The sequence below is a fragment of the Chaetodon trifascialis genome, chromosome 3 (genome assembly GCF_039877785.1).
Source record: "Chaetodon trifascialis isolate fChaTrf1 chromosome 3, fChaTrf1.hap1, whole genome shotgun sequence".
Lineage (NCBI taxonomy): Eukaryota > Metazoa > Chordata > Actinopteri > Chaetodontiformes > Chaetodontidae > Chaetodon > Chaetodon trifascialis.
Window position 1 is genome coordinate 5,403,381 of NC_092058.1, and position 12,321 is coordinate 5,415,701.

The window sequence follows — 12,321 nt, forward strand, 5'->3', positions numbered from 1 at the left end:
TCGTCACAATGACCCACCTGGCAATGAAAAGATGGCTTCTACAAAAGGATAATATCATGAAACACACCTCAAAATCCACAATGGACTACATTTAAAGGCACAAGCCGAAGGTTTTGTCATGACCCTTACGCTCACCCAATCTAAAAGTCAAATCTGTGAGTAGACCCCTCGCGAGCAGCAACGTGATCTGCTGGGAGCCATCCTAGGATGGCAGCGGTGTGCTTGCTCTTAACATAGTGCTGGTATTACTGCTAAACTTAAGGACTGCATCCCAAAATTTGCATTTGACCGCCTTTTTGGATGAAATTTTCCCACACAGAACTTCATTTAGCTCGCTTCATTGTTTAGCTTTAGCCTTTTCACACTGCACTTAAACCCAGGGAGCTGCTGGCATCAGGCTAAGTAAAGCTGTTTGCGGAGTGTGCGTGCGTTTATGTATGCAAACTAACCAACAGAACAACATGTGCAACCAGTCAAAATATTCTGGGTAGTTAACTGATTAATGGTTAACCGTTGTGAGTCGGAAAAAATTGTGATTCTCAATGTAAATAATCATCTTTTTGCAGTGTGGTGACAGTAAGCGACCCTGTATCTACAGTACCAGTAAGACCCGGTATTTTCAGTCTTATCCCACTGTCTGTCTGGGCAAAGCCAAACAGCAGGAATGTCTGGGTAACAAATTCAGGAGTCATTAGAGAACAGAGAACAACTACCCAATACCACCCAACAACACTGGAACCCACTCAACAAATAACACTCTCCATATGCTCCATTATGCTTTGGTCCACACACACTTGTGTTAATCACAGGCCTTCAATTAGTCCCATCATGCTGCACTTGTCACTGAAGACTGTCAGCCAGCCAATGGTGGGGCTCATTAGTTTTAATGAGGAGCACCTACAATGTTAACAAGCTGTTCATTGTGGGTAACTGGAGGGACAAGACAACCTTAATTAGCATTTCAGATGGTGGAGAATTCACTGATATCAGTCACTAAACACTGTGGCACAGAATGAAGACAAATGGCAGGGCTATGTATTTGTCATATATAATGGGATAAGAAATTTTTCCACTGTGTAAGAAGAAATTGTGGTGTAAAGATTCAATATCAATTAATAACTAATTGATTGATTATATTGTTTAAAAAGTGGATGGCCCTGCTATTTGATGTCACGTGCAATTTTTTCATACGGGTGAGTGAAAACATCTTTGTTGATGCACCAGGTTAAGTTCAGATGTGGATGTCATCTTCACTGATATCATATCAACACAGTTTCATTTTCAGCAGCCTCAGGTCCAACAATGACACATGGTACCTGGAAATACATGTTCACTCTGAGGCTCCCTCTGTTCTTGATCACTCTCAGCAGGATCCAAGTCACACAAAGTAACTTCTAGCTCTAAGTTAGCCTTTATCTTCTCAATGATAAGCATGGTACTGTAAATGTTGTGTTGGGACAGACAACCCGAAGACAAATGAACCACCGTGTGAAGACTTTAAACACAACTAAACAAAGGTCTTGATTGTGATTGATCTCTAGTATTTCAACACAATTAATTTCAGCATGAATCACTTTTGAGCCAATGTTTAACTGTCTCTTAGTTTCTGTCTGGGAGAAGTAAAATGCCAGGAATGCCGGGATAACAAATCCAGTAGTCATCAGAGAACAGAGAACAACTATCCAATACCACCGCACAGTGGAACCCAGTCAACCAGTAATACACTCCATATGTCTCGTGCTGTTTTAGTCCAAAATGTCATGTCTTAGTTGACAATCTAATCAGGTTCAGCATCCTTGTCCAGTACCAACAGAGACCATCATCAAGACACTAACACTGCCGACACAACGCAGCGCCAAGACAGTGATAAAACAAAGGATTTGATCAGGAGGAACAAAAGCGCTTGTTCTATTTGCCAAAATCTCTACATAGAGGATGTAAAAATCACTTGTATCAGTTCTTTAACTTGTGAATGTCTTTGTGGTAAAACAAATCAGTGTCAAATAATACAGCTGCAGTTCCACTATGTGCATGTGTTAAATACATCTCAGGCTGTTGATCAATCAAAGCAAATAACTTACTATAATTGACAAAATGAGTCTAATACTACTACTGAGAACTCATGTATTCGTTTTCCAGTTAGAACAGGCATCTTAGGCTGGGTGCCACTGTGTCTGGCTCTTTCATGTATCCATGCATTTAGGCGGGGTGAGCCACTATCTCTGCTGCTGGATGACTATGCATTCAGTTAGCTAATTTTGCCACTTGGTTATCAATCTCTTACTCGGCAAAATTAAATAGTGGTAGATCTATGTGGTGTGACATTTCAATTTAATGCACAAGTCTTGACTTTTGTAAACACGGAATAACCAGGTTAAGTTGTACGAAATCTTTTAACTACTTACTCTTGATCCCGTTTTGACGAAATGTCTTCAGACACCTACAAGGGATCATTCTGAAAGTTAAGCTATGAGGAAAACCTACTTCAAAGTAGCTTCTGACTGACTGACTTTCAGTCAAAAAGTAGACATTATGATGACATTATGATGATTGAAATGCAGAAATTACAACATTTCTTATGTATAAACTTTAACTGTATGAACAGGTTAGGGCACCACTGGGGTTCTCCTTCGTATGACAAAAGATAGCAGTTCTTTCACTGGATAAGACACTTGTTAAAATGTGTTCCTAAAAGCAGTACCAAAGATGCAGCACTCTGAGATGATTTGCTTAGTATGGGACAACTGATAAATATGGGCCCTGATCTCCAAAGCAATTAGAAAATACCTTTTATTCAACATGAAATAATATAGATTAGAAAGGCATAGTACTCAATAACAGCTGATAGACTGATATGGTATTTTATTCAACTAGGACTATACTACATCAACTATAAAATTTACAGACGTGTGAGAGTTTATTTACCAATCTAAACTCTGCCTCATTGGATCTGCTTTGAACACTTCTGGAGATCTTGAGAGATAAATAGCGTTACATGCATTTCCCCAACAATCTGGAAAGACATATAAAAGATAACAAGTGCCAATGAGTTTATTCTGACTCCTTTGGATTTCAGTATCTAATAATTCAAGGTCCTGTAGGTTTACAAACTAAGAGCTTCTTTCTGTCCGTGCTTCAAACAACAATAACAACACAGACCTGGCCACCCATCCCACTCTCCCCTTGCAGAACACACTGGATGACCTTCCTCCCTGGTTGCTCTGGTGTTTTGTTAAGAGTAGAGAGCGGACAGTAAACATCATGCTGAGATAAGAGCTTCCAGGCTTAGACAACATGAAGGGCTCTTTACAGTAAACAGTCAGGGGCTATAAACAGACAGCAGACGCTGAGATGTCCCAAACATGACATGAACCAAAGATACAGTGTAATTCACAGCAGCTGAATATAATGGCTCTCGATGAAGTCTGAGTCAAACAAACCAAGAAAAAAACAGAGGAGAACAGAACTCTCTACCCTGAGACTGCAAGGTCTCCCTCTGGCCTGGACATAATAAAAAAAATATTAAAAAAGACCCCAAAACCCGAATATTGCTCAAGGCAAATAAATATCTTGAACAGAGCATGTAATATAAACAAAAGAGGAAAGAGTACACATTCAACTCAGTATGTGGGTTTTCGTCAAAATCCAAACAGGGACAACAATCTGGCATGGCATCTATGTCATATCAAACTCATTGGGAGGTAATTGAAAGCATGTTTCAGTCCAGGTCTGCCATCAATTCCTGAAACTACACCAGTGTAAACTTAACAGCAATTTATTAGATGTCTTACAGGAACTTATGTTGCATGACAGAGTCGTATGTGCAACAGCAACTTTAAATCCTGGCCTTCCTCCCTGTGTATCCCAAACATCTGCCATGCATCTGGCTCTGACAACAGGAACCATACATAGACAGTGGGCAAACTGCAGTTTCAAGCAGCAGCTCTGCAGTACTCTTCAATACAGCTTCACAGTGATACAACACATCGACTACATAAAGACCTATTCTTTTTTGCCTTACAGATTTAATTTCATCTGAACACAGAAACTGTATTTATAGTTAAGATTCCCCTGCTTTTAAAATGATTATAGTATAGTTACGCTTATGATTTAGATAGGGTCTTAGGTCACGCCAGCTAAATTAGTCGGCTTAGTGACATAGCCTACAGGAAAGGGAATGCTGCTCATTTTTAATGAGGTATGATGTCAAAAATACTCAAGTGACGGCATCTCTTTTCCTTTTACAAAAACACTTCCTGACAGAAAATCCAGTGTAATAAGGATATAATGTGGAAGAAGCCATTCAAATGTGCAGAAAAACAGTACAGCCTTTGTCTCTCACTCCTGAGCTTTGGAGAAAAATAAAAATGTTGTATAAGTTAAAAACTAACCTGTTGTTTCTAAACCCAAAGTGGTGGTCTCCTTGTGGAGGCTGCAGTCATTCTGTTTAAACCATCAGGTCGTCCTCAGATCCTCTGGGACTGAATTCCAAGGCTGAATGCCAGTATTTGAACCAAAGCACGGCATGAGGAAAAACACTCACTTCTACAGTAAATAGGAAGACAGAATACTTCTCCTAGACAGGGGTTCACTTTCAAAAGATTACAGGGAAAAAAGAATAGGCCTGTTAACACAGACCTAAGTACAGATTTCATTTAACACTGTACAACAGCCAACTCAGATGCTGGGACAACTTCACTTGTGGAGAATTTGAGGGGACGGCTGTCATACATAGAAAAAAATAATGTCACTACAGACGACTAAGGATAAAACATCAGTCATATAAACACTGAGGTAATGAGTTTAAATGGGTCTTAAATTTGAAATACAATTCTCAACACTGTCCCAGCAAACTCTCAACATCACATGAACGTTCAGATTATGTCCATTTCATGTCAGTCCATCCAGCCTTACTGTTGGAAGTCATATACGGGACATGTTGAGGACAGGTCCCATATCTGAGTGTTCAGCCAAGACCACTTCTGATAAATGAATACTAAATGTCAGACATTTGGAACTGGCTCAAAGTTTAAATGCCCTATTTTTGTGGCGCCACAATGACCAGCTCAAGCAGCGATCCCACAGTTTGGTATTTTCCAGACCTTGAAATTTCCTGTCTGTGTGGTACATTGGTGCTGTGCGTACACAGTGTACATGTGGGAGGACAGGCATAAACAGGTAAGAAGTTTCAATCAAATGAGACAGCTGTACTGGTACTGTAGTAGAAACTGGATTGTTGACAATGTTCTAAGAACACTAATCCCAAAACCATCTGTTTCTGGCAAAAGTACTTCCATTGCCTGTTTGGTAATTTTTTCAACAAGAGAAAACTGCTATTCTGACAGTTTAAGCTACTGTATCACATTAATTCCATTATAATGTAATCATTTATGAGGTGAGATATAGTCGTGGATGAATTACTGTACAGGCCTACCAGGCTCAGGGGCCTGAAAGGTCTGGGTCCCCAGGACAGAGCCTCTGAAGCAAGTTAACTTTTCTTGTCGGAAAGACACAGAGATCAGTTAAAAGCAGGGTTGTCATGATCAAAGATCTTTGTCCTCATTCTTCCCAATGTCTTTTAACCTTGAGTATCTGTCGAACCAATCAATTATTTGTTTTGTCCTTTATATTACAGTTGCACAGCGTAGTAAGGTTACACTAACATTTCATTTAAATACAGTGAAACTAGTAAAGCAATTTCAAGACATTTACAGCAACTAGCTCTGTTTTGAGAAAATAGAAATGATCTTTTGTAAATGGTCAATGGGCTGCGCTTATACAGCACTTTTCTCTTACTGGACGAAATACTTTTCGATTTGCCTCTCATTCACCCATTCACACGCTGATGGTGGTGAAGTCAGTCTGACATTTGGTGCTGTGCAGTTGTAGGTTTATCAGACCTTGTTTGCTTAAAAGCGCTGTGAGTGCTGAGACTGAGACCATACAGTAAATGTTGTGCAAAATCAAACCTAAAAGAGGCTAAAAAGCTCTGGAGAAATGCACATTGGGCAATAATTTTCTGCAGGTCAATTTAATTTGTCTGTTTAGTTTCATGTGGAGGCTAATGAGGGAATTGAAAGTAGTAGTTTTGTGTCAACCATTTTAATTTGAAAAACATGCAACACTTATTGCATAAGGAGTCTGATCTGAAATAAAAAAACCCTCAGTTAGGTCTGCAGCTGCTGGCGGCAGCTTAGAGCTAGCGGGTGGCTATGTCAGAACACCAAAACACACAGCTCTCAGCGGTGGGTTAATACATCATGTCAGTTGTCAGCCAGACCCATGCAGACTAAGGCTGTTTAATGCCTAGCCAGGTGGTCCACTGTGTCGAAAGCTACTCTACAGTCAAATGGGTGACTGTGGGGAGTAAATTCACTGACGTATGTTGTTTTGTCTAGGCTGGCTTCAGTCTGCCGTTAAGTACTGCTCGCTTACACCTGTCACCCTAAAACTCAGCTCAACGTCACATCAACCGCAGCTGTCAGAAGAAATAAGCCAGAAAAAAAGTTTACCATTAAAATGATTGTGTTTACATGGGAGAAAAGTGGTGGGTTTGGAGCAGGAAACCTCAAGGATTGTGACAACACAATTTAAATGGTTTCACCAGTCTGCTGAAAAATAGCATTCACTCAAACCTACTTGGACAACGGAAGGAATATTTTTATCATTTTTCGTGATGAGTTTTTGTTATCTAGACCAAGGGTCAAAGGAGAGAGAAAAAATAGGATACCAGAAACACTGATGTGATAAAATTCTTTATTTACAGATTCTGAACCCAAGCTACGTGCAGCATGAAATCAGAAATCTTCCGCTGTGTTAGGTAGGTTGCAGTAAGTAGCTGCACAAGAAGTGATGATTTAAATCAACAAGGGCAGGAATCATAACGATTATAACTGTAAGGCGTCATTATGCTCTAAATGAAATAGCTTTTACGACGTGGCATTGGACCACATCTAAAGGCTAAAGAGTCTATGTAGCACTTATTCTGAATGGACGTGATAGCTGTAAAAAGGGGATCAACAGAAAACACTTTGAGACAATGATTCCTTGAAAGCATTACTGGTGCTGCACAATGTTTTTATGAGCGGGTCCCTATTTTGTTTAGTTTCAAGGACACGCATGCAAGAGGGCAAAAGGATATACATGCCTTCCACCAGTTTAATGCTATTCCTCTGATTGACAGTTGCCGGCAGTAAACCACAAAGAAACACAGTAATGAACCAACAAAGGCAGTGAAAGAGAAGACTGCAAGCTAGTAAACATAAATGTAAACAACACAGAACTAAAAATATTCAGGAAATCAGCTTTGCAATGTTTTATGAGGACGGAAATGCATTCAACATGTTTGTCAGACCTTAAGGATATACACAATGTGTTCTGGTGAGAAACACTGAATGTAAACATAACTTTCTTTGTTTGCAAGAGAACTCCATGGGGCATCTTTGAGGAGAGCACAAACATTACAATTTGGTGGCAATCTGTATTTCTGATTTTGGTATCTCAAGTGACTGGACCTAGTTAGACCAAGTTCAGTCCAGTCTGGACCAGCTGGTGTTGACAGTTGGTTACAGTATGTCGATTTCTGTCTTTGTACAAAAACGCAAGTTCCAATCTTTAAGAAAAAGGTTTGCTCATGTTCACAAACACACTGATTGCGTTAACATGAGAGCAATAATGTGTGTTTAGTATGCTGTTGTGGGTGGCTTTCCTCATTGACTTACTTTACTGTGGAGTGGAGTACTATTGAAACCACTGACAGCCCAAACTCTGGTATAGAAAATTAGTGACAGTAAAAACATTCTCCAGTTGTTGGCCCTCTTCCCAGAGTCGTAAAAGTTTAAAGGTGTTCATAATTGCTAACACACCTGTAACAGTCTGGGCTCATGTTCCTTGGATGTTTATATCTGGGCCCCCTTCTTTTTCCTCTCCTCTTGAACACTGAAATAGTCACATGTTTTCTATTTAACTGTTTTGCAGTTAAACTTCAGTCTTTGCTCTCTTGCATTGCTTGTTTATAGAGAAGTACTGTCTCTTCGGTTTTTTTTTCCCCTTTCTTTCTTTCATTTCACAATGTCAGGGGACAACACCAAAAAAAAAAAAAAAACCCCAGCAAATTCTTCAGAACTACTCTGGGGAAGCCCAACATCTCTCTGGTTTGACAACCAAGGTTGAAATCAACCCAAGAGCAGCTGGACCTCAGCAGCTGTTGAATAGAGTGAGTGAAGAGAGTCTCTTCTTTTTATTACTGAGAATCTCTTGGCCTTTCTGCTTTGGAAACTTCACCATACTTTTTTTTTTGGCCACTTTCCAGTAATTCTGTTTTTAATTCATTTCTGGAATTTTTTTGTGTTTATCATATTAGCAGTTATTTATTGGTGTGTTATTGCTAGTACAGCACTTCATAACTCTTTCGAAAAGCGAGGCTATAGAGGTCTGAAACATATTAAATCTTAGAGATATATTGATTAAAGAGATGAAAAACTAAGATATGACTTGTCCAGAATTTTCGCATAATATCTTCCAAGGATCATTGTTCTGGTTAGAGTTCACTCAGACTGCTGAGAACCTGTTCACCTTTCTCTATCATCTTTAGGAGCATTTTCATTCTGATCATCAACCAATCAAGTTTTACTGTCTACCAAACTAGCGTATTTTAGAAGTAGCTAATTTACTGTATATGCTCTTAAGATACTTGAACTCCTTCACTTTGGGCAGCAGCTCACTCTCAGTCTAACGGGGGGCAATTCACTGTTTTACAGAAGACTGCCATAACCTGAAACTTTGTGCCAATTCTCATCTCAGCCGCTTCACACTTCACTGCAATCTGCAGCTGTATGCACCAAAGGTTTGAGGATCTGATAGGCATGCCTCCTAGACACCTCCTTCTGGAGGTTTTCTGGACATATGCAACTGGGATGAGACCGCGGGCTAGACCCAGAAGATGTTGAAGGGACCATATATCCCAGCTGGTCTGGGAGCACCTCAGAATCCCTCACGAATAGCTGGAAGATGTTGCTGGAAAGAGGAACATCTGGGCTACCTTAGGGGTTGGGTTATCCTCAAACAGAACAAGTTTGTATCCTGTTGTTGGAAATCAAACTCTTTATAGATGTTCCAAAACGCAACATCGGAAGGTAAAGTGAAAAACGGTTGTCATAAAGAGGGGGAGACACAATATTGTTCAAAAATGGATGTAAAAGTGCACATTTTCAGACAATCTCTCCTAGAAGGTATTTATAGCATTGCACTCTGTTGTTCACATGAAAAGTTCAAGTCAGAACTCCAAAACTTCTGTCTCATCCCGGCACAACTGGCTGATCACGGCGTGAAGTAGGCAAAGAAATGGCGACAATCAATTGTCAGGATTATAAAAAGATAAAAAATGGAAATCAGCTTGGTAGCTGAATGGTTACAGAGTATGCCAGATAACCACAATTACCCCTATTCGATTCAAGCAGGGACCTTGGTTGCATGTTATACTGCACCCTCCCCATCCCCGACCCCAAAAATGCCAAAAAGTCACATTTTCAATAGGACTGTCATTGATCAGTTTTCCTGCCATCAGTAACAAGCCTGGAAGAGGTCAAATTCATGACTGATTCAGAGAGTGTTGACTATGGTAAATTCTGTATGTCACTACTTCACAGTTTATCAACCATTCCAACAAATATAATTTATACAAAGACTGGACAAGACATGGCACTGTTGGTGCACTGCTTTACCCATGAAGTTATGTGAGACAACCAAATGAATTTTAGACATGAGAATGCAGAAAAGAAAGATTGAAAGATGAGAAGCATCTGAACTTTTGAACAACATTTTCATTCAAAACACCTCAACGTCAGGAAGGAAGTAATAAGGAAACCAAATTCTGCTGCTGGAGGGACTGTTCTGGCTCCAGTCTCACGAACAGTCTCTCCAGTTGGTTTAGATAGAACACTTTCTGTCAGAAGCACAGATTTAGACTGTGTTTCAGACATAACACTTTTATTCAAAGAGGACATTGAAAACTAAGATACACATACAGTGAAAGTCTATGCCTACAATCCTGAAAGCTTCAACAACCATGTCATGTCAATAGAAAACTCAAACATAAACTCACAAGATAACTGCAAGGTGATTGAAGACACTTAATCCATGCATAGTGCCTGTTCACATACTTCATACACAACTTCTACTACTACTACTCTGGGACATTATGTTGTGACATTATTATGTGCAACCACAGCAGCATCGGTGCTCCTCGTCTACAGATTCTCAGAAACTACGAGAGGGATGACATTTTTTCCCCCAATCAAATCCCCTTATTTGGTGTTATGATGATGGTGGTGATGGAGAATGCTGTCTAACACGTCACTTCCAAACCTGTTCAACCACCTAAGACAAACCCTAAAATTTTCAGAAGGCCCACTTAAACCCCCTTAGGAACCACAACAACCTCTTTAAGGCCCCCTAAAACCTTCTCAGTGGCCATCACAACCTCATGAAGTACCCTAGAACTCCGTCAATTTCTGCTAAAAACAACTAAAGGACTCCAAGAAACACAACAATACAACCTTCTTGATGCCCACCTGAACTTCTTACAGGGCTTTATTCTGATCTATAGGAGCCATGCTACTATGCAAATTAGTTCACTTGGATGAAAGTTGTCCAGTACCACACAATCTTTGCACTTTAGCAGGAGAGGAAGCAAATTATTTAATTTACTCTCGTTACTGTAACACAATCAGGGGGATATTTGCATTCTTGTACATTTTGGAGTTTTTCAAAAATCCTTAATTTTACTTCTACGTAAGAACATTGTTATAACAAGTACTGTGCTTCTCCACATTTCGAGTTGTATCCATTACAGAGAAAAACAAAAGTCACGTGAAAAACAATAAGCCATGTGGGAATGGAATAAAAGAAAGAAGCTGAATCAGCAGCTGCAGCAGAGAAGAGGCTGCAGGTGTGAGTCTGCAGACACAGGAGTGCAGAGCTCCAGAGAGCTCCAAGCCCAGCAAGGAGACACTCTGCTCTCAGCCCACACTCTGGAAAACAAACATGGGCTTAGAGAGGTGTGCAACAGCTGTCGCACCTGTGTCACAGCTAGCACTGAGCGAACAAAAACGCACTACAATTAAGGTTGACATCATTGTGGGTCAAAATTCGCATTACACTACCTCGGCATAGTTAAAACAGTTACATCTGCCTTAATTGAACATTGGAACATACTAAGTGATTTAAATCATAAATAATAAAACACCTCCATGATGTTGTGTGACCAACAGGTGCATGCTGGGTGTGGCTAATTTGTTAAATGCTAAAATGCTGAGGGAACTGGTTAAAGTGAGACAGAGAGCCTGAGTAGACTGGTTATATAAAGCCATGCAGTCTTTCCTTTGCTTTAATATGTGGTTTAGCGTATGTGGCGCAGTTCACCTGTTTCGCCAATTTCACTTCTGTCACGTCATGTGTTCCATTGCACCATGCACAACAATTTGGGGTCACAGCTGACGGGATCCCATCAGGCGATGGTCTGTAGTTGTACCTAATGTCTTAGAGTGGACAAGAATGACTGAAGCTGGGATACAGTGATCTGCAATTTAAAACGAATGTGGACCAGGGGCGTAAATCGGAGGGAGGGGGCAATGATTCCTTACTTTCTAGCTCCTGCTTTGGGCACCCTTGCCTGGATCACACCCATCTTCAAACTTGGCCTTCATTTTGATCTCAGCTACACACCTGTGAAGTTTCGTGACTGCATCTTTCACGGTTGCTATCGCGTTGACAAAATCTGTTCACAAACAGACATATAAACAACTGGCAAAGTACACAAAACTGCTTTTGCTGTAGTTCCCGCAGGTGAAAACAAATACCAGCCATGCTGCCGCAGCTGGTAATTGGTAATTACTTGTCTGCACAGGCTGTGAAGTGCAGTCTATAGAGAAGGAATTTATTATTGCTTGTTCCTCTAGTGTGTATGTTGACATTTAATGCAATTTCTTTTGTAGCCTCAAGATGCTCTTTAGTACAACAGCAGGCTCATACATCATCATAAGACATATGTAATGCAGTAATGTTTAATCAGAGTATATTTTTATAGATCTATTTTTTACTTTCACACAAGTAATTTTATCTTTACCTGAGTAAAATATCTTTAAAGTAACAGTACTTTCACCTGAGTACAATATTCTAGTGCTCTTTCTATCTCTGCACTGTATGACTGTGTTTTCACATCATACTGTCCTGATTTTAGCTAAGAAACCATTGCTTTTCCAGATCAATCTTCATTGGTTGAAAATTAAAAGGAGGTGAAAGCACTGAGTAACATAAACCTTA

At 40.0% G+C, this 12,321-nt stretch overlaps 1 protein-coding gene across 3 annotated transcripts in view; it reads right to left on the minus strand.

Moving 5' to 3' along the window:
• Positions 1-12,321, minus strand: part of cenpp (centromere protein P) — an 89,939-nt gene that overhangs the window by 57,142 nt on the left and 20,476 nt on the right. The window lies entirely within an intron of this gene.